Raw genomic sequence first — 26,508 nt, forward strand, 5'->3', positions numbered from 1 at the left:
CAGAATGCTAGATTAGGCCCTAGAGCAGAAAAAGAATATTAGTGTAAAAACTGGTTAACTGAATACACTTAGTTACTAATATTACACCAATGTTAATTTCTTAGTTCTGATAATTGTAACTATGTAATATGTTAACGTATAGGGAAGCTGTGCTATTTCTGCAACTCTTCTGTAAAATTAACTCAAAATAAAAAGCTAAAAAGAATTTCAAAACGAGAGATATAACAGACATCAACTAATTACAATGCATCAACGTATCCAAACAAAACAAAGAGACAACCAGGAAATTTTAAAAACTGATCAAATGTTTGATGATACATGTACTAGAAATTATTTCTAATTTTTGAAGGTAGAATAATGGTATGGTGGTCATTATTTTAAAGAGTCACTTAGATAAATATTGAAATGTTTATGAATAAAATTATATGCTCATGATTTGCTCTAAAATAACCTAGGGGTGAAAAAAGTAGGTAAGGGTATGGATGAAACAAGACTGGCCTTAAATTGATAAATGCTAGAAGCCAAGTGATGAGTACATGGTGGCTCATTATTTTCTCTCTACACTTGTATATGTCTGAAATTTTCTCCATTACCTAAAAGAAAAGTATATATATTTATATACACATATACACACATATGCATACATAACATGTAACTTAAACAGAATTAACTATGTACAATTACCATTCAACTAAAAACTATTTCAATCACTTGTAAATTTCAACTATAGATTTGAAATTTAACCACTACAGAACTTCCCCAGTACTGAAACGCTACCTTTGGCCTTATCTAACCACAAGTCTGTAAGTCTCGAGATGTTCTCTCATGTTGGTTTAACTTTTCAAACTGAAAATTCTTTTTGTTTCAATGAGTGAGGGAGAAGTGTCTTCAAATATTAAATTTAATTTTTCATAATCAGCACAGAAAAAAAGGCAAATTTTTATTCAAATACTTCTGTTCTTTGCCATCTCAACTTCTAAAATATCCTTCAATTTTTCTTTTCTTGTGGATGCATCATGGTTCAAAGAAAAATAGCTGTGAGGCTATCTTTTCTCAATCCTGAGAACTCTATTTCCAATGAGGTCATAATGATTACCTGAGTAACAAAGTTTTGTCCCTTTTAGTTCTCACTGTTAATTAATCTTGTTTGAGCTTCATTTTCTCCTGCTGCCAATTAACCATTTCTTTAAATTTCTCCTTCCTCTCTCGTAAGTGTTCATTAGAGAGCACACCAAGGTTCTTTAATGAAACAAGCCTACATTCACCATCAGTTTTTCTTTTTCCCATTTCTGGAAATACTCTTAAACATCTTAGAATTATTATAATTTGTAAGTGTATGTACACATTTCTAAAATCTAAGTAAAACATTCCAAAATCATTTTTAAATAGGTTTCATAATTTTGTCACCAAAAGAATAGAATTTTGAATTGATAATTTAGCACAAAATTGTGAATGTTGATTAAATTCATTTTGTGTACCATCAAATTACTATTTGTATTTATAATTAACGTGAATCACTGGATTTGTGCTACCTGCTCCACAGGCTAGCAACAAAGTAAAATAAAATGCCCTATACACCTAGCATGCAAAAACTGAGACAGATTGGTTTCTATGAACAAACCAGAGCCACAATTTTTTAAAATGCCCATAAGAAACAGAGTTGACAAGAAGAAAATGGGATTTGAACATGAGATAGTGATAGAGTCATAGAAAGCCACGAACCAAGAAAATCAATCTCTAGATTTCAGAGAGTTGAGACTTAAAGTAACAGGAATATGAGAGCAGAAAAGCTACTGGACATATTCATATCTTGAAATACACATATATAGAAAAAGATGTAAGGATTTGGCCAAACTGACTATGGTACATCTATACTATAGAATACTATGCAACTTAAAAAGAATAAACTAAAAAATGTACTGACATTAAGAGGTCCCAAAGTGAAAAAAAGCAACTTGCAGAATATTATGTAAACACAATGGCATTTGTATACTTTTAAAAATATGTACAAATTTATGTATGTAATAGAATGTCTATATAAGTATTTATGTAAAGAAGCTGAAAGAATGCATACAAAAGTTTGGGGGGCAGTCTTTCATATTTTGTTCTGAACATCTCACCTCTGTACTGTTTTGATATTTTATAATGAATATTATATGAATAATTAATATTTAATTAAATGGGAGGGAAAGAAAACAGAGAAGAGAAGCTTACAGGAGAAATCTTGGAATGAAGTTACAGCTCTACTTTTTCATGATCTGTCTTAACAGCAGAGACCAAATCCAACTGCCTATTGTACTTAATTAATTTGGTCATAAAGATGAACCAAAAAACCCCTCAGAGTCCATTATTTTGTTTAATCATGTATCTACTATTTGCCCTTCTTTGTTCTCTAAAACAAAATTGCAACTAAATATCCCCAAAATAGTCAGAAACACTGTTGATCCTGTAAATCATGACATATGTAAATCCAAGCTGTCAACCTTTGTAAGTAAAAGGGTAATTTCTCCACAAAAGGATATCCATATTTAAAAAAGCATTATCATAGGCCCCTTTTAATGAAACCATATGGCTTAAGACACCTATCTTTCTTTTGAACCTCATAAATCCTATTATTAATTTGTTAGAAGTCAGGCATACATGGTGCTGCCATGCTCACAATGTCCTGAAAAGCTAAAATGACAATTTTTCAGAGTTTTGGCAAACTGAAGTATTTATACTCCTTCAATGTAAACTCACCAAGAGAAGGACAACTACTAGATCTAAAAGGAAAATGTTACCTTTATGCCCAAATTATTCAATTACTTAAAATTTTTATTTAACAACACTGAATCAACAAACTTAAGTTTGGAGCATTCAGTCAGGCTTTCCCCAGAGAACTGATTAAAAATGCCATGCCTCCTAGATGAACAAAAACAACAAAAACACCCCTCTCGGTAAGAAACCTGAAAGTTACCTGAATTACGACTAAATTCAAAGACACCTTGGGGATTTGAAGTACAGCTGCCCAAGTCATTAATACAGAGTATTTTATAGTACACAAAAAGGGAATCTATGTTGGTAGTGATAATAAATTTGATTTCTTGGTTCTCTTTAATCAGGTTTTTATGATTTTCAAGTCACTGATGATATAGATTATCCATTTTTATAGCACAAAAAATATCATCAAATAACCACCTATGCTCTTTCTTAGCCCCCAAACACTTTTAATACATCACACTGATTCACAGAATACAAACAAGAGAAAGTAGTACTATGTCACCAGTTAAGTGTATTTCTCAGGTGGCCATGAAGCTGGGCCTCTCTGGAATCAAGTTCCCCCAGGGTCCTCTGCCCAGTGCAGTACACCAGACTCAGGACTCACCTGTGACTCCAGGGATGAACACAAAAGGTATCAGTTGCTACTTACAGCAGGGGAAAAAAAGGAGACTAAAAACAAGAACATGGAAGTTTCTCGGTTAGGGAAGTAGTAAGGAAATCTAGAGATGATCTAGTTCACAAATGCCCTTTACGCTTGTTTACTCTGAATTCTGCAGACACACACAAATCAAATCCCTTTACATTTGTTTACTATGAATTCTGCAGACACACACAGATCAAATATATCACAATGGCAGAAATGAGAAGTCAGTGCAAATAAACACACTCCTACTTGTGAAATTCATCCCAAAGTTCCTAGAAGCCTAACAATAATAGACATTTTCCTTAAAAGCAACTCTTCACTACCTAAAAAATGTTCATAGAAGTAATTTTAAAAATACATTATTTTCCTGATCATTTAAATAATTGCAAAAGTAAATAGATTATATGTACATTTTATGCTCCATACAGTAACTTTATTCTTTTGTGATATAATATGCCTAAGTTATACAATACTTCATTATGTTGTAAATAATGGAATTAAATCAATACTGTGATCAATTAACACAGGATATTGAAAAACGATTTTTAAAAGTTATCAAGCATTCCAATTAACCAGACATCTTTATTAGCCAGAACTACCAAATGTGCACAGTACAAGATTGTTGTGAGAATTAAATGATAAACAGTTAATTTTTTTTAAGGCATCTGTACAGGCTAAAATACCACAGAATTCCCTTGGTGGTTATGTCTTTGGGAGTGCTCTTGCCTGAAACGCTCTTCTTGTGACCTGCTACTGCTTCTCCCTCAGGTCACAGCTTAAATGTTACTTCTTTAGGAAGGGCTTCCTGACTCACCTATGTAACCCTGATACTCTTCCTCAGTACCCTAAATTTCCTACTTGGTACTTACCCTAATCTCATATTATTTCCCCCACTGGAATGAAAAATTCCATAAAAAACAGGGACACATCTATCTTTTTCACTACTGAATTTCCTTCATCTAGCAGGGTGCGTGGATCAAAAAAAGTTCTCTGTAATTATCACCTTAAAAATGAGTAAATGAAAGTTGTCTGCCATCTACCAGAAAGTACTCTTCCAGGGTATTATAGGCACAATGTCAAATGCCTAATCTTCAAATATACCTATTTTTTAATCTAGTTTTTTTTAAGAATTCAGTATTTAAGATTTCAATATTTTTACTTTATGGAAACATCTATACTCCTCAATATCCTATTTCTTACTGATAACATTGTCAGAGGTTATCTTCTCTGCTCAGTGGTTCTCAAACTTTTTGGTCTGAAAATTCCTCTGTATTCTTTTAAAAAACAAAGAATTTTTGTTATGTCGATTTCATCTATCAATATTTACCATATTAGAAACTAAAAGATTTTAAATTAATTCATTAAAAATAATATAGGTACTATCCATGACCTCATAAGCTTGACAAATAAATGCATAAAATAACAGCACATTTTTATAAGAAAAAATATTTTCAGAAACCTCTTAGAGGTGTCACTGTTTTACAGTTCTGCAAACCTAATGTTTGGCTTACTAAAAGACAGGTGAATTTTCATTTCTTTTGTGATATATAATTTTGGATGAAGTATATACATAAAGAAAATCTAGCCTCACACTGACATAACAGTTGGAAAAGGGAGTATTTTTAGTATTTTTTCTGATAACTGTAGCTATTACTCTTTGATACTACACCAAAACTGGACAGGTCATAGTTTCTGAGATGTTAGCTGTAATACACTGTATCAAGGAACTTTTTCTACTGTATTACATTAAAATTCATTGCTGTATTTCACCTTTTAAATGAATTTTTTATCCATACATAATTCTGTAATAACATGATGCATTGGTCATTTGAAAAACACTGGGTTATGCTGATCTCACAAATGCTAACAGTTTATTATATGACCTAAAAATATGTATTTGTTAATACCGCCACTGATAAAATGAGAGAAATCTAAGTGTTGGGAACTGTGAAACTCTCTCAAATCCTAATTTTTGCTTGAAAGCTCAAATTTTATCTTTAGCAATAAATATCAGTTATTTTCCATGAAGTGAGAAGCTCATTCCACTCATTTTTGAGAAACCACCAAATCCAAATAATGATTCTTTGTCAGTTGTTTTTTTAGGTAAAAATGGTGTACAATTTAAAAAGTGACTAACATGTAACCCAAATAGATGCACAAATGCTTCTACTCATGACAATCATATTTTGGTATGAAGCTGAAGTGCTTCATGAGTGCTTTTCATTTGTTCACACAGAATATTAAAAAGACATGTCACAATTTAATAGAATCAATAATGTTTACTGGTTCATAAAGGACAGTCTTAAACAAAATTGGCTTTTAAAAAGTGCAAGTGAGAGGTAGTGATGAATGTAATACTACCTGTGCTGGGCTTCAGTGTGTGCTCAGGTGCCAGCAGTTTACCTATCACTGGTTTTGCACCATCAGTGGCACTGTTAGAGCCTCTCTTGAAGTTATCTTTCATGGACCTCTAATCCCACTACATGCTCTTTCTGAGAAAAGAATTCTCTGCTTTGGAAAATGCTGCACACTATTTGCCATCTTGGAGATTAATTCTATTCGTTAGCATATTAAGGGTTTAAAAAGTATCGAAGTGAAAAAAAAAGGAAAACTATAAAACTGCTTAACATACTGTTTCAAAATCACATCTTCAGAACCTCTTTAATGACAGGATTAAAGATCTCAAAGCACATACCTGAGAAAACATTACTATGACCAGAAACTTTAAAATGAAGATTCCAACTTGCATCAGAGAAGATTCACTATTCTTCCTGATTTTGCATTTTTCTTTCATTAAATGCTTACACCAGTTGTCAAGTATCTAACTGCTTTAAGGATTTAACAAAAATAGAATCTATGAAAACAAGACAAATGAAGTCTTTTTATTTCTCTTTGGGAGAAAACACATGTCAAAGAAAACACATCTCAAAGTGTATGGCCAACCTAGTAAGAGATGAAATAAATCAGATAAAACTACTGGAAAAGAGGAAAATGATTTGCATATAATAGAGTTATCAAGAAAAGTTTAAAAAACTGACTAAAAACATTAGAATTAATACAGGAACTCTGTAAAAGGAGTTAGTATCAAAATTGATAGCACCACATATGCAAAAAAAATTAAAGACAATTTAATGCCTATGTCAGTTCTCCCCAAATTGGTTCATAGAGTCAATGCAATTCCAATCAAAATTCCAATAGGATGTTTGTACCAACTGACATTTGATTCTAACACATACATGGAAAGTCAAAGGAACTAGAAAAGTCCAAACAGTTTTGAGAAAGAATAACAAAGTTGAAAGACTTACACTACCTGATGTTAAAACTTTACTATGAACCTACAATAATCCAGACAATGTGGTACTGCCAAGAAGACATAACAGAACAAAATAGAGAACCCAGAACCAGCCCCGACAGCCAAATGATTTTCCAAAAGGTAAAAAAGCAATTCAATGGAAAAGGATCATCTTTTCCATAAAATGTACTAGAACTGGACATTCATATGCAAAAAAGTGAAACTCAATCCATACCTCACACCATATGAAAAAATTAACTCAAAATTGATCATACCCAAAAGTTAAAAATAAAATTATAAAACCTCTGGAGAAAAAAATCATAGGGAAACATTTTTATGACCTTAGGGTATGCAAAAATTTCTTACATACAACACTATAAACAATTCATGGAAGAAAAAGTTGACAAACTGGGTTTAATAAAAATTTTAAGTGTTTGCTTTCCTAAAGACACTGTTAGAAAAATGAAAAGGTAAGCCACAGACTAGACGAATATATCTGCAAAATGTATTGGACAAAGGACTTGTGTTCAGGACATATAAAGAATTCTCATAACTCAGTAATAAAGAGAGAAACAACTCAATTTAAAAAGGTGCCACTGACAAGGGGTTAATTTCCAAAATATACAAACAGTTCATACAATTCAGTAACAAAAAAACAACCCAAACAAAAAATGGGTGAAGACCTAAACAGACATTTCTCCAAAGACGTACAGATGGCCAACAGGCACATGGAAAGATGCTCAACATCGCTAATTATTAGAGAAATACAAATAAACCCTACAATGAGATATCACCTCACAATGCTCAGAATGGCTATCATCCCAAAATCTACAAATAATAAATGCTGTAGAGGATGTGGAGAAAAGGGAACCCTCCTGCACTGTTGGTGGGAATATAAATTGGGGCAGCCACTATGGAAAACAGTATGGAGGTTCCTTATAAAACTAAAAATAGAGCTACCATAAGATCCAACAATCCCACTCCTGGGCATATATCCAGAAAAGATGAAAACTCTTAATTTGAAAAGATCCATGCATGTCAATGTTCATACCAACCCTGTTTACAACAGCTGAGACATGAAAGCAACATATATCTGCCCATCAACAGATAAATGGATAAAGAAAACATAGTGTCTGTATATACATATACACACAGTGGAATATTATTCACCAATAAAAAGAATGAAATGTTGCTATCTCTAGCTAGACCTAGAGATTATCATATAAGCGAAGGAAGTCAAAGACAAATATTCCATGATATCACTTAAGTGTGGAATCTTAAAAATGATACAAATGAACTTATTTACAAAACAGAAACAGACCACAGACACAGAAAATAAACTTATGATTACCAAAGGGGATGGGGTGGGGGAGGGACAAATTATGATTATGGGATTAACAGATACACACTACTATATATAAAAAGATAAATAACAAAGATTTACTGTGTAACAGAAGGAACAACATTCCATATCTTGTAATACCTATAATGGAAAATAATCTGAAAAAGAATACATATACATGTATATGTATACAGAACTGAATCACTTTGCTGTGTACCTGAAAGTAACAAAATATATTAAATCAACTATATTTAAATTTAAAAAAAGAAGGGAAGGAGGCAAAAGATTTGAACAGATACTTCAACAAAAATACAGGAATTGCTTACTGTTTATTGCACACAGAAAGATGCTCAAGATAATTAGATATCAAGGAAATGCGAATGAACACCACAGTGGGCTATAACTACACAAGTAAAATTAACAGGACTAACCATACAAAGTATTAGCAATTATGCAGAACAACCAGAACGCTCAAACACTGCTGGTGGCAATGTAAAATGGCAGAACCACTTTGGAAAACAGTAGGGTAGTTTCTTAAAATGTGAAAAAATAACCCAGCTATTTCAATCTTAGATATTTATCCAAGAGAAGTAAAAGCATATGTCCACACAAAGAGCTGTACACCCATGTTCACAGCAGCTTTGTTTGCAATAACCAAAATGTGAAACATCCCAAACTGTTTGTTTGACAAGGGGTGAATGAAGAAACAAATTGTTATGGGCATTCAATCTATTATTACTCAGCTACATTGATAAATACCAAAAATAATTATGCAGAGTGAAAAAAAAGCCAAAGATAAGTACTTACTGTATGATACCATCTACATAAAATTTTAGAAAATATAAACTGATCTATAGTGACAAAAAAAAAAAAAAAAGTGTTGTCCAGGGCCTGAGGGGGAAAGGGAAGTGCAATAAAAAGAACAGAATGAAGTGAGGCACAAGGATCTTTCAGAGCTATGGATATTTTGTTACTCTGGTAGTGGTGATGGCTTCAGGGGTGTATACACTGGTCAAAAATCATCCAATTGTACATTTAATATCATCATGCAAGTCACTCCACATCAATGATACCACAGTAAAGCTAAAGTTAAGAAAAAGGAACTAGCCAACCCCCTCCTTAGCTACTTCCTATTCACAACCTGATGCCATTAAAGGAGGGAGGGTCCAGGAAATTAGCAAGGAAATAAAATTAACCACAATAGCTAAAGATAGTAAAAATACAGTGAACTAAGAATGCATATACCCAATTGATGTAATCACAGAGAACAGAAACAGCTTACATAGCTGATACAATGATCAAAGGCAAAATTAAAAAAGCATTTTTTAAAAATTTTTTTGCCAAATACTTTACTATTAAAATTTGTAAGCATCAAAAACTAGCTTCAGTTTATTAACAAGAAAATAGAAAAAAAAAAGGCAGAAAGATAATAATGTACAGAGTTCAACATTGTACTTTGAGTTTTCTTTTTTAAACTGGTATATTTTCCCCCCAGTTACCTCATTTATACAAAGGGGGAAAAAAAATCACAAAAACATGTAAGAAATGATAAATTTTTACAATTAATTTTTTTCTTTTTCACTCTACACACATGTATTTGGTAAGTAAAAAGCTGTATAAATTCTATATATTTTTCCAAAACTCAATTTTTTGCATTTACCAATAGAGAATTTTTTTTTACTATCCTTTTATAATGCTGGATAATTCTACATTTTAAATAAAGATATATTTCCGGTCAAGATGGTAGGGTCGTAGGACCACAAGCTCGCCTCTCCTCACGACTACAACAAAACCACAACCTACTGCTGAACAGCCATCAAGAAAAAAGACTGGAGCCTAGCAAAAAAGATCTTCAACTGGAAACAGAGAGAAGGAATCACAGAGGGACGGTAGGAGGGACGTGCTTTTAATATAATCGGGCCCCATACCCCCTGCATGGGCGACCCACAAGCTGAAGAACAATTAAGTCGTAGAGGCCCTCCCACAGGAGTGAGAGTTCTGAGCCCCATGTCAGGCTCCCCAGTCCCAGGTTCTGGCATTGGGAGGAGGAGACCCCAGGACATCTGGTTTTGAAGGCCAGTGGGGTTTAACTTCAGGAGCCCCACAGGACTAGGGGAAACAGAGACTTCATTCTCTTGCGAAGCATACACAGAATCTCACGTGTGCCAGGTCGAAGAGCAGAGACAGTGATTTCATAGGAACCTGGGCCAGACCTGTTGGTTTTGGAAGGTAGGGGATGGCTGCAGCTCACCAAAGGGACATAAAAGGTGGTGGCAGACATTCTGGGAGTGCACATCTACATGAGTTTTCCCAGAGGCAACACAGCGCCACCTATCAGCTGACTTCCTGAGCCACAAAAGCCTCTAGACACGGCACTACCCACCAGAGGTCCAGGACCAAGCTTCACCCAGCAGTGGGCAGGCGTGGACTCCTTGAGCCAGGAAAGGCCTGCATAAGCCTCTAGCCCAGCCTCATCCACCAAGGGGCATATACCAGAAATAAGAAAACCATCCTAAAGCCTATGGAAGGAATCAACACAGGCCAGACTACACTGGGACCAGCTAGATCCTGGCCCTTGTGTGACAAGAGAGGAGTGTACTGCTGGGATGCACAGGACGTATCCCACAGAGGGCCACCTCTCCAAGGTCGAGAAATGTTAACTAACTTACCTAAACACACAACAGAAAGACAAGATGAAGCAACAGAGGAGTATCTTCAGGGCAAAGCACAAGATAAAATCCCATAAAAGGAAAGAAGTGATGAAGAGATAGGCAGTTTATCCAAGTAAGAGTTTAGAATAATGATGGCAAAGATGTTCAGAGAACTCAAGAGGAGTATAGATGCACAGAGCAAAGTTTTTAGCAAAGAGTTGGAAAATATAAAGAATACCCAAACAGAGTTGAAGAATAAAATTAATGAAATGAATAACACATTAGAAGGAACCAGAATAGACTAAATGAGGCAGAAGAACAGATCAGCAAGCTAGAATGCAGATTAGTGGAAATCACTACTGCAGAAAAGAAAAAAGAAAAATGAAAAGAAATGAGGATAGTTTAAGAGAACTTTGGGACAACAAGAAGTACACTAATATTTGCATTACAAGCATCCCAGAAAGCAAAGAGAGAAAGGACCTGAGAAAATTTTTGAAGAGGTAATAACTGAAAACTTCCCTAACTTGGGAAAGGAAAGTCACCCAAGTCCAGGAACCACAGAGAGTTCCACACAGGATCAACCCAAAGAGGAACACACCAAGGAACACAGTAATCAAATTGACAAAAATTAAGGATGAGAGAATATTAAAATCAGCAAGAGAAAAGCAACAAGTAATATGCAGGGGAACTCCCATAAGGTTATCTGATTTTTGAGCAGGAATTCTTCAGGCCAGAAGGGAGTGGCATGATATATTTAAACTGATGAAAAGGAAAAACTTAGAACCAAGAATACTCTATCCAGCAAGGCTCTAATTCAGATTTGATGGAGAAATCAAAAGCTTCACAGATAAACAAAAGCTAAAAGAATTCAGCACCTCCAAACCAGCTCTACAACAAATGTTGAAGGAACTTCTCTAGTAATCAAAGCACAAGAAAAGAGGGTAAACAGAAGAGGAAAAAAAAAAAAAAAACTACAAAAACAAAAACAAAACAGTGAATAAAATGGCAGTAAGAGCATACCTATCAATAATTACCTTAAATGTAAATGGATTAAATGCTCCAACCAAAAGACAAAGACTGGCTGAATGGATACAAAAACAAGATCCATATATATGCTGTCTACAAGAGACCCACTTGAGAGCTAAAGACACATGCAGGCTGAAACTTTAAGGGGATGTAAAAAGATATTTCATGCAAACGGAAACCAAAAGAAAGTTGGAGCAGCAATATTTATATCAGACAAAATAGATTTTAAAATAAAGACTGTTACAAGAGGCAAAGAAGGACAATACATAATGCTTAAGGGATCAATCCAAGGAGAGGATATAACAATTGTAAATATATATGCATCCAACAAAGGAGCACCTCAATATATAAGGCAATTGTTAACAGACATAAAATGAGAAATTGACAATAACACAATTATACTGGTGGATCTTAACACCCCACTTACATCAATGGACAGATTATCCAGACAGAAAATCAATATGAAATACAAGCCCTAAATAACACAGTAGAACAGATGGATTGATACCTGCGAGAAGCATTCCATCTGAAAGCAACTATTATACATATTCTTCTCAAGTGCATATGGAACATTCTCCAGAATCAACCACATGCTGGCCCACAAAGCAACCCTTGGCAAATTTAAGAAAACTGAAATCGTACCAAGCATTTTTTCCGACCACAATGCTATAAGGTTAGAAATCAACTACAAGAAAAGAACTGCAAAAACTACAAATATGTGGAGGGTAAACAATATGCTACTAAACAACCAATGCATTACTGAAGAAATCAAAAATTACTTTGAGACAAATGAAAATGAAAACACACCATTCCAAAACCTCTGGGATTCAGCAAAAGCAGTTCTCAAAGGGATGTTTATAGTGATAAAAACCTACCTCAGGAAACAAGAAAAATCTCAAGTAAACAACCTAACATTACACCTAAAGGCAGCTAGAGGAAGAAGAACAAACAAAACTCAAATTCAGTAGAAGAAAAGAAATCATAAAGATTAGAGCAGAAATAATGAAATAGAGACTGAAAAAACAAAAGAAAAGATCAAAACTAAAAGCTAGTTATTTAAAAAGATAAACAAAACTCATAAACCTTTAGTTAGACACATCAAGAAAAAAGGAAAGAGCTAAAATTAATAAAATCAGAAATGAAAAAGGAGAAGTTACAACTGATACCACAGAAATATAAGGGATCATAAGATGCTGCTATGAGCAACTATATGCCAGCAAAAAGGACAACGTAGAAGAAATGGTTAATTTCTTAGAAAAGTACAATTTGCCAAGACTAAACCAGGAAGAAATAGATGATCTGAATAGATCAATTACCAGTACTGAAATCAAATCAGTAATTTAAAAACTCCCAACAAACAAAAGTCCAAGACCAGATGACTTCACAGGTGAATTCTACTAAACATTCAGAGAACAGTTAACGGATATCCTTCTGAAACTATTCCAAAAAATCACAGAGGAAGGAACACTTCCAAACTCATTCTATAAGGCTGACACCATCAGCCTGATACCAACAACAAAGATATCGCAAAAAAAGAAAATTACAGGCCAATATCACTTATGAATATAGATGCAAAAATCCCCAGCAAAATACTAGCAAATCGACTCCAACAATGCATTAAAAGGATCATACACCATGATCAAGTGGGATTTATCCCAGGGATGCAGGGACTGTTCAATATCCACAAATCAATCAATATGATACATCACATTAACAAACTGAATAAAAACTATGTGATCATCTCAACAGATGCAGAAAAAGCTTTTGATAAAATTCAACATCCGTTTAGGATAAACACTCCCCAGAAAGTGGGCATAGATGGAACATAACTCAACATAATAAAGACCATATATGACAAACCCACAGCTAACATCATACTTAATGCGGAAAAGCTGAAAGAATTTCCTCTGAGATCAGGAACAAGACGTGGATGCCCACTCTCACCACTTTTATTCAACATAGTTTTGAAAGTCCTACATATAGCAATCAGAGAAGAAAAACAAATAAAATACAAATTAGAAATGAAGACGTAGAACTGTAACTGTTTGCAGATAACATGATGCTATACACAGAAAACACTAAAGAAGCGACCAGAAACTACTAGAATCATCAATGAATTTGGTAAAGTTGCAGAAAACAAAATTAATATACAGAAATCAGTTGCATTTCTATACACTAACAACAAAATAGTAGACAAATTAAGGAAATAATCCCATTTATCATCGCACCAAGAATAAAATACTTAGGAATAAACCTATTCAAGGAGGCAAAAGACCAGTACTTTGAAAAGTAGAAGACAATGATGAAGGAAACTGAAGACGACATAAACAAATGGAAAGATATACCGTGTTCTTGGTTTGGAAGAATTGATATTGTTAAAATGGCCATACTGCCTAAGGCAATATACAGATTCAGTGCAACCCCTATCAAATTACCAGCGACATTCTTCACAGAGCAGCAACAAAAAATGTTAAAATTTGTATAGAAACACAAAAGATCCCGAAGAGCCAAAATGGAGCTGGGAGAATCACGCTCCCTGACTTCAGACTATACTGCAAAGCTATAGTAATCAAAACAGTATGGTACTGGCACAAAAACAAGACACATATCAGTGGAACAGGATAGAAAGTCCAGAAATAAATCCACACACTTACAGTCAATTAATCTACAACAAAGGAGATAAGAATACATACACTGGAGAAAGACAGTCTCTTCAATAAGTGGTGCTGGGAAAACTGGACAGCTATCTGTAAAAGACTGAAATTAGAACATTCTCTAACACCATATACAAAAAAAAACCTCAAAATAGATTAAAGACCTAAATGTAAGACCAGATATTATAACACTCCTGGAGGAAAACATAGGCAGAACACTCTTGGACATAAATCACAACAATATATTGGAGTACTACAAATAAAAGCAAAAATAAATAAATGGGACCTAATTAAACTTAAAAGCTTTTGCACAGCTAAGGATACCATCAACAAAATAAAAAGACAACCTACAGAATGGGAGAAAATATTTGCAAATGATGCAACCGACAAGTAACTAATTTCCAAAATATACAAACAGCTTATACACTTTAATATTTAAAAAAAAAAAAAAAAAACAAAAAAACCCAAGCAACCCAATCCAAGAATGGGCAGAAGACCTAAACAAGCAATTCTCCAATGAAAACATACAAATGGCCTAAAGGCACATGAAAAAATGCTCAGCATCGCTAATTGTCAGAGAAATGTAGATCAAAACTACAATGAGATATCACCTCACACCAGCCAAAAAGGCCATCATTAAAAAGTCTACAAACAACTGATGCTGGAGAGGGTGTGGAGAAAAGGGAACCCTCCTACACTACTGGTGGGAGTGTATATTACTGCACCCACTATGGAGGACAGTATGGAGATTCCTTAAAAAGCTAAACATAGACTTATCATGTGATCCAGCAACCCCACTCCTGGGCATATACCCAGAGAAAAATATAATTCAAAAAGACACATATACCCTAATGTTCATAGCAGCAATGTTTACAATAGTCAAGACATGGAAACAACCCAAAGGTCCATCAACAGATGACTGGATAAAGAAGATGTGGTATATTTATACAATGGAATACTACTCAGCCATAGAAAAGAATAAAATAATACCATTTGCAGCCACATGGATGGACCCAGAGATTGTCAGTCTAAGTGAAGTGGGCCAGAAAAAGAAAAATGCAGTATATCACTTATATGTGGAATCTTTAAAAAAAAAAAAAAAAAAAAGACACAAATGAACAACTTATTATCTATAACTTAGAAAATTGATTTCTTCAATATATGCAAGCACATTTCACTGCCCTTTATGATTGGATTACTGCATTCTGTTGATTCTTACTTTGTGGCTGGCTTTATTCGTTTGATAATTATGTAAGTTTAAAAAGCTAAAGCTCTAAATTGTTCTTAGAAATAATAAACAGTACATATAAGTAAATTTTTAAAAATGAGCAGTATATTTTATGTATGTATTTTCATGCAATATATTGTATAAGTGCAGCCAAATTGTAACAGTTCTACTTAATAAAACTGAGAAATAAAAAAAAGAAGAAAAACAATTATATAAACTAACTTAAGAAAAACATGATGCATAAATAATACTTTGATAAAATCTCAAAGATTTTCTTAAAGATTACATCAGGAAAATAAAACAAACAGTATGTTTTCCAATTACTATTTAATATTCTTTCATGAAAAAAATCCATAGCAACCTACATAATTCTTAGGTACTCTCCAAAGCAATCTATTAAAAGATCATGTGAATACACAAAAATAAACTCAAAATGGCTTAAAGACTTAAATATAAGACAAGACACTATAAACCTCTTAGAAGAAAAAATAGGCAAAACATTATCAGACATAAATCTCAGCAATGTTCTCCGAGAGCAGTCTACCCAAGCAATAGAAATAAAAGCAAAAATAAACAAATAGGACCTAATTAAACTTACAAGCTTTTGCACAGCAAAGGAAACCATAAGCAAAACAAAAAGACAACCTACAGAATGGGAGAAAATGTTTGCAAAAGATGAGACTGACAATGGCTTAATTTCCAGAATATAATAAACAGCTCATACAACTTAAGGAAAAAACAAATGACCCAATCCAAAAATGGGCTGAAGACCTAAACAAGCAATTCTCCAATGAAGACATACAAATGGCCAATAGGCACATGAAAAAATGCTCAATATCACTAATTATCAGAGAAATGCAAATCAAAACTCCAACTACAATAAATATACATTATATATTTATACAATGGAATACTACTCAGCCATAAAAAGTAGTCAAATAATGCCATTTGCAGGAACATGGATGGACATGGAGAATGTCATTCTAAGTGAAGTAAGCCAGAAAGAGAAAGAAAAATACCATATATCCCTCATATGTGGAATCTAAAAAAAAAAAAAAAGACAAACTTATTTACAAAGCAGAAACAGACTCACAGACATAGAAAACAAACTTATGGTTATCAGAGGGAGAAGAGGGTGGGAAGGGATAAATTGGGAGTTTGAGATTGCAGATACTAACTACTATATATAAAAGAGATAAACAACAAGTTTATACTGTATAGCACAGGGAACTATATTCAATATCTAGTAGTAACTTATGATGAAAAAGAACATGAAAATGAATATATATGTTCACATATGACTGAAGCATTGTGCTGTACACTAAAAACTGACACTGTAAACTGACTATACTTCAATAAATATATACATATAAAAATATCAAGTGAATTACTATATCAAGTTAAATAATGTATTTTTAAAATCACATAAAAAAGGACAATAATTTTACATTTCAATTTGGGGTTGTGTACCAAGACCTAAAGCAGGCTATTGGTACATTAAATACTACTTTATTTCTGAAAAAAAATTTTAACAGAAAATTAAAATATACTGTCTTAATATATTTAAATATTATTTGAATGAACCACATGAGGGAGTGTAGCATTATCACAATGATGTTACATGAGCTGCCCAGAAAGTACATATCTATAACTAAACCAAAAAACAAAACAAAAACCAAAAATACTCAATCACTAGAGAAGACTACATGATTAAGCATATAAAAAATGAACTTAGGATATTAATCCATAGATTTAAAAAGAGAAATAACAGCAAGAGGGAAAAAAATTAGTTTACAGAGCAACATGATTTTTTTTTTTAAAAAAAGGAAAAGGCATGAGGAAAACACAAAGCCCAAATGTAAATCTGTCCCAACACAGACCTCTTTAACTGCTCTGGCATTAAAAAAGGCACTGGACCTCTTTAACTGCTCTGGCATTAAAAAAGGCACTGAATGTTATAAAATGTTATTAAGCATTTTCAAGTGAGAGAGTACGTGGGTCAGTCAAATGAGTATTTTGATCCCTGAGCACCAAGCTTAGTCATAAAAGCCGTTATACACTGCTCTCAGTATGCTTAATGAATAACTTTCAGACACACATTTGGTTTTTCAAATTATAGGGATGGCATCTATTATTTCTACTGTTTCATAAGATTCTTCATCATCTGGCCCCTGCTTTTGTCACCAGCCTCATTACAAACTACCTATAGTTTTCAAATAAATTCCATGCTCTTTTATGGATCAACAACAGCCACATATTCCCTCTATCTGGAATATCTTTATTCACCTCATGGCACAAGATTTCTAGACTCAGCTCAACTATCACTTTCTTCTCCATGACACCTGCACTCCCAAGCCCCAAGCATGCCTCTAGTACTCCACTGGCACTCTGTATACACTTCTTAAAGCACACATCTTAAGGCAGTATATTTATGTTATTACGTTGTTTATGTTAGACTCTGAAGGTTTCACGAGGAAAACCGCCAATTTAGCATTGCAGCCTGTTATATTACCTCTCACATTTTATACACACACACACACACACACACACACACACAAACAGAACTTGACAAATCTGAAGGAATTTCTGAATGCAAATATAAACATCAGAATTCAGGCCCTGATATTATTCCTATAAAAAAGGATACTCAGGATTAATATAAACATAATTATTTAAAGATGGTTTTAATTTCTCCTTTATACTGTTTTACAAAATCTCCCCTAAGATAACTATTTTTAATCAAAATAATATTAAAGAGGCAAGGTCTCTTTAATTCTATATCTGAAAGTCAAATGTTTATTTTCAAATAAAATACTTTTCAAAAACCATACTAATAGACTACCAAATGATAACCAAAATGAAGGCAAAACAAGCAACTAAACAAACAAAAATAGGAAAATTTTTTTCAGATAGCCTACTGAAGTCAAGTTTACTTTGCCAGTTTATAAATAAATGTGCAGGGGAAGGGAGGGTATTATCTCAGCGGTAGAGTGTATGCTTAGCAAGCACGAGGTCCTAGGTTCAATCCCCAGTACCACTGTTAAAAATAAGTAAGTAAGCCTAATTACCTCCCACCCCCCACCCCAAAAAACAAATACAAGTGTAGTCTAAAAATTCAACCTCAAAGCAGTACTAAGGATGTCCATGCCTTCCTCTTCTCCTTTCTCTGTATGCATATAAAACCTCCACACTAAAAATAAGTCTCTATAGTAAAAAGTTTATCACATCAGTTTCTTTTAGCTTTTATTTTATTTTTACTTTTTAAAGGACAGTATCAGAGTAGCTATTTTATATATGTGTAAACTTTCTCAAATGATGATTAATCTACCGACTGCTTGACAAAAACCATTTTCAGAGGATGATGCTCATGGAGACATGTCTCTGCTTTTCAGCCTGCTAGTTTCATCGTTTAAAAAGTGAGCTACTCCATCACTGATAAAAGAACTCCTCATAGCCATGATATATCATTTTAAACTATGTTCCCTAATATATTTATTTTGCCATCTTTCCTGTAGTTCACTGTATTGTTTACATGACAATAATATACTGCCTCAGTATGTAGCAAATTATGAGAAATTATATTAGTCTGTTCTCCCTCCTTCCCCAAATTGGTAGGCTAGTTTCACCCTAAAATTTCACCCCTAGTTATTCAGTGAACAACTCAGACAGTTCATCAAGATGACTGGTGGCATGACTGTCACAGCTACATAAAAGAGCCATGAATCAATCATCTTGTGTTTAGTTGGGAGGTAATTATTACCTTGCCACTACGCATTCAGAAACAATGACATTAATACAGTCATTCTCTTATGTAACAAACTACAATTGTGTCCTATTTCCCACTGGATCAAATTTAAATTCTATCAACCAACCCCAGATAACCAGTCCAAAATTATTTTCAACTTAGATTTAATTGGAATTCTCTACTCCCACAGTAATACATATATATATATACACATGTATATACATATATCTGTGTGTGTGTGTGTGTATATATATATATATAAAATACACACAAACACACATACACATCTCCAACTCTACTCTGGCATTTATCACAGTTTCATTATTTTTTTATTTATATATCTATTACAGCTACTAGACCTAAAGCTCCTACTCAGCAGGGAAGGTGTTTTATTCACATAATAGACAATGAACAATCAATGAAGTAATAAGCAAATAAATAACAAATCACCTTTCCCATTAGGTCCATCTGTGTATCTGCTTTACCCTGCCTCTAAGCTTCTATTCTGACTGGTCTCTCCACCTGAAATGCCCTCTTTCTTCTGATTTATAGGGATGACAGGGAGACCAATGTTAAAACTGCAGCTGTAAAAGCCCTCTGTATGTAAGGATTCACATTTTAAAAACAACAGTATTAGACAGCAAATTGAGTAAGGTTAATATCAATGATAACTTACATATGTTAAATCAAACTTATTTATTCAATTCTACTTATCTGCATTTTAGGAATGTTTATGCTTGCCCCTTCCTCTTTTTTGTACTTCAACCAGATGCTTACCAATTTAGTTTTCTTTGTTATAGGTAATATGCATGTAGTAAAAAGGCATTTTTGGATGTATGTGTGAGATCTATCAGCTGAACATGTAATTATGAATTAAATTTAAGAATAAAAAGTTATTACCTCTGGGAAGCAAAACTGCAGGAACAGGGAGGGATGGGATAGGGCAATGTTTTTTATTATAAATGTCTTGGTACTACTTGACTTTTGAAACTATGTAAATTTAAAACTTTGAAAAAATTAAAAACATTTGCTGGTATTGTCTTTCTAGAAGGTCGGGTAAGTGTTCCTGAACTAAAACCAATTTTTCCATATCCCTGTTACCTAACTGCTTCTTAGATTTCCCATCTGCCTTCACTTCCTAAAGTAAAAGCTTTCCTTCTGGTTTTCTTGTCAGCCTTATCTCTGTCTCAAGTATCTGTAACAGAAAAGAGTCATCAACAGCATCTCCTGGAAACTTGTTAAATATGCAAGTACTCAGACCTCATCCCAGATCTTCAGAATCAGAAACTTCAAGTGGGATCTAGCAATCTGTGTTCAAGGAGCCCTCCAGATGATTCTTATATAGCCTAAAGTTCGAGAATGATACTACAATGGTTTAACATTCTCTTTTCTTGACCCCTTCCTTCACAAAGGCTGCATCCTGTCAATTTCCACACAAACACATATGTAAGTTCACAGCCCGCACAGAAGATCAGCTCTGCTTAACGTAAATACCTGGGAAGAAGGCACCAATTACGATAAACACTGCTTTTTATTCTGCCCTCTAATATCCAGGAACTGACAGCTGTTCAACAATAAATTTGAAATGTTTTAAGTGTGTCTGTGAAAAGAAATAGTATGGAAGGGTTGCCCTGGAGATCTTTTCACCAAATAAAAGTCTTTCTTAACTGTAAGGTACAACAAAGACAACTATGGTAACGCTAAAAACTTAAGTGTACTTAAAATATCAAACACTTCTGACCAGTTTGACTTATCCTCCCTTAATTAATTTTCACAATCAAATAAAACCACATAATGTGTTCTGTATTACATGTCCATTAATGCTAAAAAAAAACCAAATCAAAGTTTCTAAGGATTACTTTTAAATTAAATTTTAAACAACTTTATAACAGAGGAAGACCATATAAGATTTAACGAAAGATTCAAATAAAATACTATTTTTACTATCACATCATAATGTGTCTTAAATACTTGGCACCAGTAAATATTTGGAAAAATCAATTCCCATTCTGGAAGTGAAAAGCTAATGTGAACCCTGGAACGTTACTGAAATCAACTGAGTGTCTGTTGGAAAATAAAGTAATATAGTTAAATGGAGCTTAACTTAATACCAAAGTAAATTTCAACAGAAGTACTATAATCGTAATTTGTAGGTGGTTGTAGTCTCTAAAAATTTATCAGTATAAAATTTAAGTGATTAAAAAGGCCAAAGTCTTACTTGCCAAGATTTTTTGTAATTTTATTTTACTTTGGTATATCTTAAATTTAAAATTTTTTAAACAAGATATTAACATTCAGATGGTATCAAGGGCTTGAAGGAAGGTTAGTTTCCTCAATAAAATCTTTATGCATTATGGTAAAATGGAAATTTAAATGTATTTAGTATGATCTCAGGATAAAAATAACAGCCCTATAATTCATTATTAACATAAGAAAAACATTCTACAATATACAGCTTTATATATATCACATTTAGCACTGGAAAGTTTCTGGGATATTCATGGACATAAACATGTCAGCCTAGATTTACTAGAAACTAAGAGGCACATATGTTTCATATGTAAAATAATTCCAACATTATCAAGTATAACTTTTAGACTTTCATCAAAGTAAAAAAAAAAGTGGACACATTTGCATAATGGCCAATCTCTCAAATGACTCAGAACAAAAACCATGAAAAAAAGTTCTCATCATTTATAATTCATGTGCCTACATAGTAGGTCTCAAGCTCAACTTTAAGTTCTGGCTTATTTCTCGTAACTGTTACACCATACTGTACTAAAATCAGCATAAGAAAAATAATTCCCTTTTACAAATCAAATGTGCCATTTCATACACAGTCTTATCCATTCCTTTTAAAGAAAATGACTTCTCAAATAGGATTTGGAACGTATCTTTAAAAAGCCCTTAAATATAACTATAAAATCTCAGTAAAATATAAAAATCATTAATTTCCATAACAGTTCTCAATTATCATAACAATGAGACATCCAGATCACACAGGGTTAAATCTGATGTACACTCCACTCAGGGAAAGTATTCCTTAGGATCTTTTTCCAAAAGCAGTCTGCCCGGGGGGAGACTATAGCTCAAGTGGTAGAGTGCATGCTTAGTATGCATGAGGTCCTGGGTTCAATTCCCAGTAACTCCTCTAAAGTAAATAAACCTAGTGCCTCAAGAAAAACTTAAAAGCAACAACAGCAGCAGTCTGCTCTGCTAGACTACAGTTTTAAACAAGTTGAGATCAGAACCACTACAGCCACTAAAAATTTTAGTCACTACGGGTTCCAAGAAGAATGTGACAACTGAGTAGGCTGGACCCATCTATTATGCTGCCAAGTGAGCAAAGGGGAACCCTGCCAGTACGCTCTATGTCATCTTCCTCACTGCCCAGTTTTGCAAGGTCATATGAAGACAGCAAGAAAATGCAGAGAAGTGGAGATGCTGCACACCACAGGGTTCCTGCCCCTGTGTCCCTTAACAAGTTTTCCCATTTCTCTGAGTTAGGCCCTTGCCTTATAATGAGACCAGCTTCCAAGAAGGATATATAATCTCTACTGCATATAGAGAATATAAGTTTTTATACTATTCCTCATACAATAATAGAAAAATAGTATTTCAAAGAATACATATTCAGAAAATTGAATATTCAACTCTAAATATAATTTCCTTAAAATCTCTATACTTCATTAATAGATATACAAATTGTTAACATCATCTAAACCAATATGCTAGGGGAAATGTTTTTGGTGTTTCTACTTTCAATAACACAGTCTATAGTATACTGTCCTATTCTAATTTTTTTTTAAATGTTATTACTTTGGTAAACTTACACTTAGGGAGCAATTAAAACTTTCATGATCATATCCTTTCTTTTACAGTCTAATTATGGACTGATTTTTTAAAGACAACTTACAAATCATCAGGGAGAAATTATTTTGAAATTCCCAAGAGGTTATGATTCAGTCAATATTATATTTATGAACTACACTTTTGAAATTTAATGGGATTTTTGGCAGTTCCAATTAATTAAAGCCTCTAGTATTTCACCCTGGAAATTAGCAAAGTATGTAGGAATTTTTGATAAATTTCCTGCCTTTTCATAAATGCCTGTAGCCTGTATCTTAATATGTGTTAAATATGAGAGAAGTAAAGACTGGAAAGAAAAGGAGAATGAGAAGAAACAGAAAACAGTATAAAATCATTTTGAATACGTGAAGAACCAGCTAGATAAGTGAAAGTTAGTATTTGCTAAATTGGTTGTTAAGACAATTTAGTAGAGATTAAAAAGCCCTAGCATTAATAGTAACTAGAAATAAGGTGCCCAAGATTGAAGAGGGGGAAGGAATCAGAAAAGTGAAAGAAAGTTAACAAATTAGTGATTCTCTGATTAAAAAACTAAGCAGAGAAACTGTTGTAACCATTCCTTCTTCCAATCCCAACAACAGCAGCTACTGTGAAGTAGAGTCCCAAAGACTATACATGAATTATCCTTTTAAGAAATGACAAAGAAACTGGCACAAGTAGAAAATTACTGTGTCACTTTATACCAAATTCCAAAAATAATTTCCCATTTGAAAAAAAAAGTTCTACTGCACACCGATTTCCATTCTCTTTTACATGACTATAGACTGTTCTCCAAACCTAAGGCGTCAGCAGTCCCTTGCTATTCTTTCTACAAATTCACATCTGAGTTCCAGAGGTTCGACATTACCAAATCCAAAATCTCATCTCAAACCCTGACACCTCTACCTTTCACTACAGTCCCATATTTATAGCTGCCTACAGTGCATCTCCATTTGGGTACCTTTCTGTTAGTATCCAATGGGTAACATCTCCTTGTCATGATCATCTCTCCCTTCCCAATATCCTCAGGACAGAACCATTATTAATCATTAAAAAATCACAGAAGCAGATGTGAGCAAACATGGTGGAGTAGGGAACTCCTCAATGGCTCACCCCTCCACAAAAGGAAAAAATACACTGGCAAAAATTGTGAAAACCAACTTTTTCAGAACTCCAGAAACTAATGGAAAACTTTGAGCAACCAAATCAATATTTAGTCAAAATTTTTTTTAAAAAATAGCTGACTCTCAGAGAGCCTTGTGGTATTTTAGCCCACTCTGGTCCTGTCCTATGCTCTCCAGATTGGCAGTGGTCTTGAAGACAATAGCTCACATTCCCAGTACAGGTACCCAGAATCAGAGAAAGTAGAACAAACCCAATTCTCAAAAAATTGGGATTGTTTGTTGTACCTGTCTGGGGACTCTCTGGAGGAGCAGCTCGAAGGGCATGACTTGATCTCGTCCTACTCAGAACCCTCCCAGTGCTAAGGGACCACTAGGGCACATTTGACAAAATCATGTAAGGCAGATGTGCTACTCACTGATACCTGGGGCAAGGGCTAACAGTTAAGGCAAACAACAGACCAACCAAAAACCCTAGAAGCAAAGGCTGATGAATAAGATGCTTTGGGGAGTAAGGGTTCTTAAAAACACCCATGTATTTCTGGGAATTTAGAAGGTCGTGCAAATGGCCACATGTCTAAAATGTTGAAGGAGTTTAGATTCTAGAGTCACTGCTTAGAAGGAGATCCCTCCGGGAGAGCTGTTAGAACAGGAACATTTATACACACTTTCCAAGAGCAAGACAAATTATTATATTAAGCCACCAAGATTTGGGGATTATTTGTTACAGAAGTGGGCATTAATTTTATAAATAATACCTAGGTCTAGGTCTTCAGACCTAGAATCTAAAAAGTCTAGAATATATGCATGCTAAATGAGGAACTTGTTAAAAGAAAAATATGTGACTTCTTCATACTATGTTCTTATTTAATTAGGCTCTCAGCAAATGTATTTTCTTTATATTGTTGACTAACAAAAAATTAAAAAGTAAAAATACAAAAATAGTTTGTTTAAATGTATACAGACATGCTTTTCAGTAAGTTACTTAGAGCAATGCATACTGGCCACCCCCACCAAGTTTTAAATTTCATAATATAAATCATTAGGTAAATAGAATTACATATACTCAAATTTCACTTTGCTGGAATTTATCTTGCAAAGTGCGTTTCACCTGAGTCAGTTTTACCATTAGCATCTGGGAGCAGTAACTGTGAAGATAACTATGACTAGTTTCAAGCTAAAACTGTAGGGTAACACAGTCAATATAAATCTATTCAAATTGTATTCAGATCCATTCAATTATTATTCTGAATGATAAGGCTTCAGATGAGAAATATATGACAAGAGAATAGCTCTGAATAATAAAGAGAATCATTTGAAACAATAGTAAGGCAAAGTAACAAATGGAAAACCATGTAATTGTTAACAGTTTACTTGGATGACCAAAGCCCTAAAGCTGCATTCATCTTGAATATTTTTAAACAAAAATATTAACAATAGTTTCACAAATTTAGGAAGCAGCATCTCAAAAACGTCAAATAGACACAAAATACTAACTTTCTTTTCAGCACAGTGCCATATGTCATACTTAAAAAGAGTATCATGAATTTCTTCTCCTTATAGTGGCATCAAAATGCCAGTTACTGAATTTTGCAATTTACCACTCATATTTAGAGATTTAGCATTTAGTATTACTTAGTTAACATACATTGAGTTTTCTGATTATATAGGCCATTAATACTGAAGTAAGTATGTCACAAAGACATATTACATAAATATATGTAATACTGTATAAAGTAAAATAGAATATATTATAGCTGAAATGCATAAGGTACACATTTTCCTCAAAAAGATTATATATTCTCCCCAAACCCCAACAAAAAATGTATCATTAACTATTACATTTTTGTAAAATACAATAATATATAGTAGCATAGATTGTCCAAGTATTGCTTAATACTGACTCACTCCATTAACTGGAATCTCTTAACAGGAGGAATCTGTCAAAAATGAAAATACAGATATGTGCCTCAGTTTACAGTGGAAAATTTTGAAAAAATTTCATGAATAAAATTTTTGTAAGTCGAACTGCATTAAATGAACTATAGAATAAAAAGGTTTCTTCCTGAAAACTTTATTAATGTTTAGAAATCCCTTTGGAGAGGAAATAATCAGTCCTAATTAATCACAGTTTAGGTTCATGTGCTGTATACTGGGTTTCCTTAAAATGATCCTAGTCTATATTATTTTCTAATTATTT

The 26,508-nt window shown here is 33.6% G+C and overlaps 1 protein-coding gene and 1 long non-coding RNA gene across 4 annotated transcripts in view; one reads left to right on the forward strand and one right to left on the reverse strand.

The window, feature by feature from the left end:
• LOC141578169 (uncharacterized) overlaps nucleotides 1–20,938 on the forward strand; it is a 332,741-nt gene extending 311,803 nt beyond the window's left edge. For all 3 annotated transcript variants that reach the window (XR_012508201.1, XR_012508200.1, XR_012508202.1), the window contains one exon: nucleotides 20,516–20,938. This is a non-coding gene — a long non-coding RNA (uncharacterized LOC141578169). The remainder of the gene's footprint in view (nucleotides 1–20,515) is intronic.
• Nucleotides 1–26,508, reverse strand: part of SDHAF3 (succinate dehydrogenase complex assembly factor 3) — a 67,931-nt gene that overhangs the window by 20,866 nt on the left and 20,557 nt on the right. The gene's annotated exons all lie outside the window — the stretch shown is intronic.

The sequence above is a fragment of the Camelus bactrianus genome, chromosome 7, assembly GCF_048773025.1.
Source record: "Camelus bactrianus isolate YW-2024 breed Bactrian camel chromosome 7, ASM4877302v1, whole genome shotgun sequence".
NCBI classification, from domain to species: Eukaryota; Metazoa; Chordata; class Mammalia; order Artiodactyla; family Camelidae; genus Camelus; species Camelus bactrianus.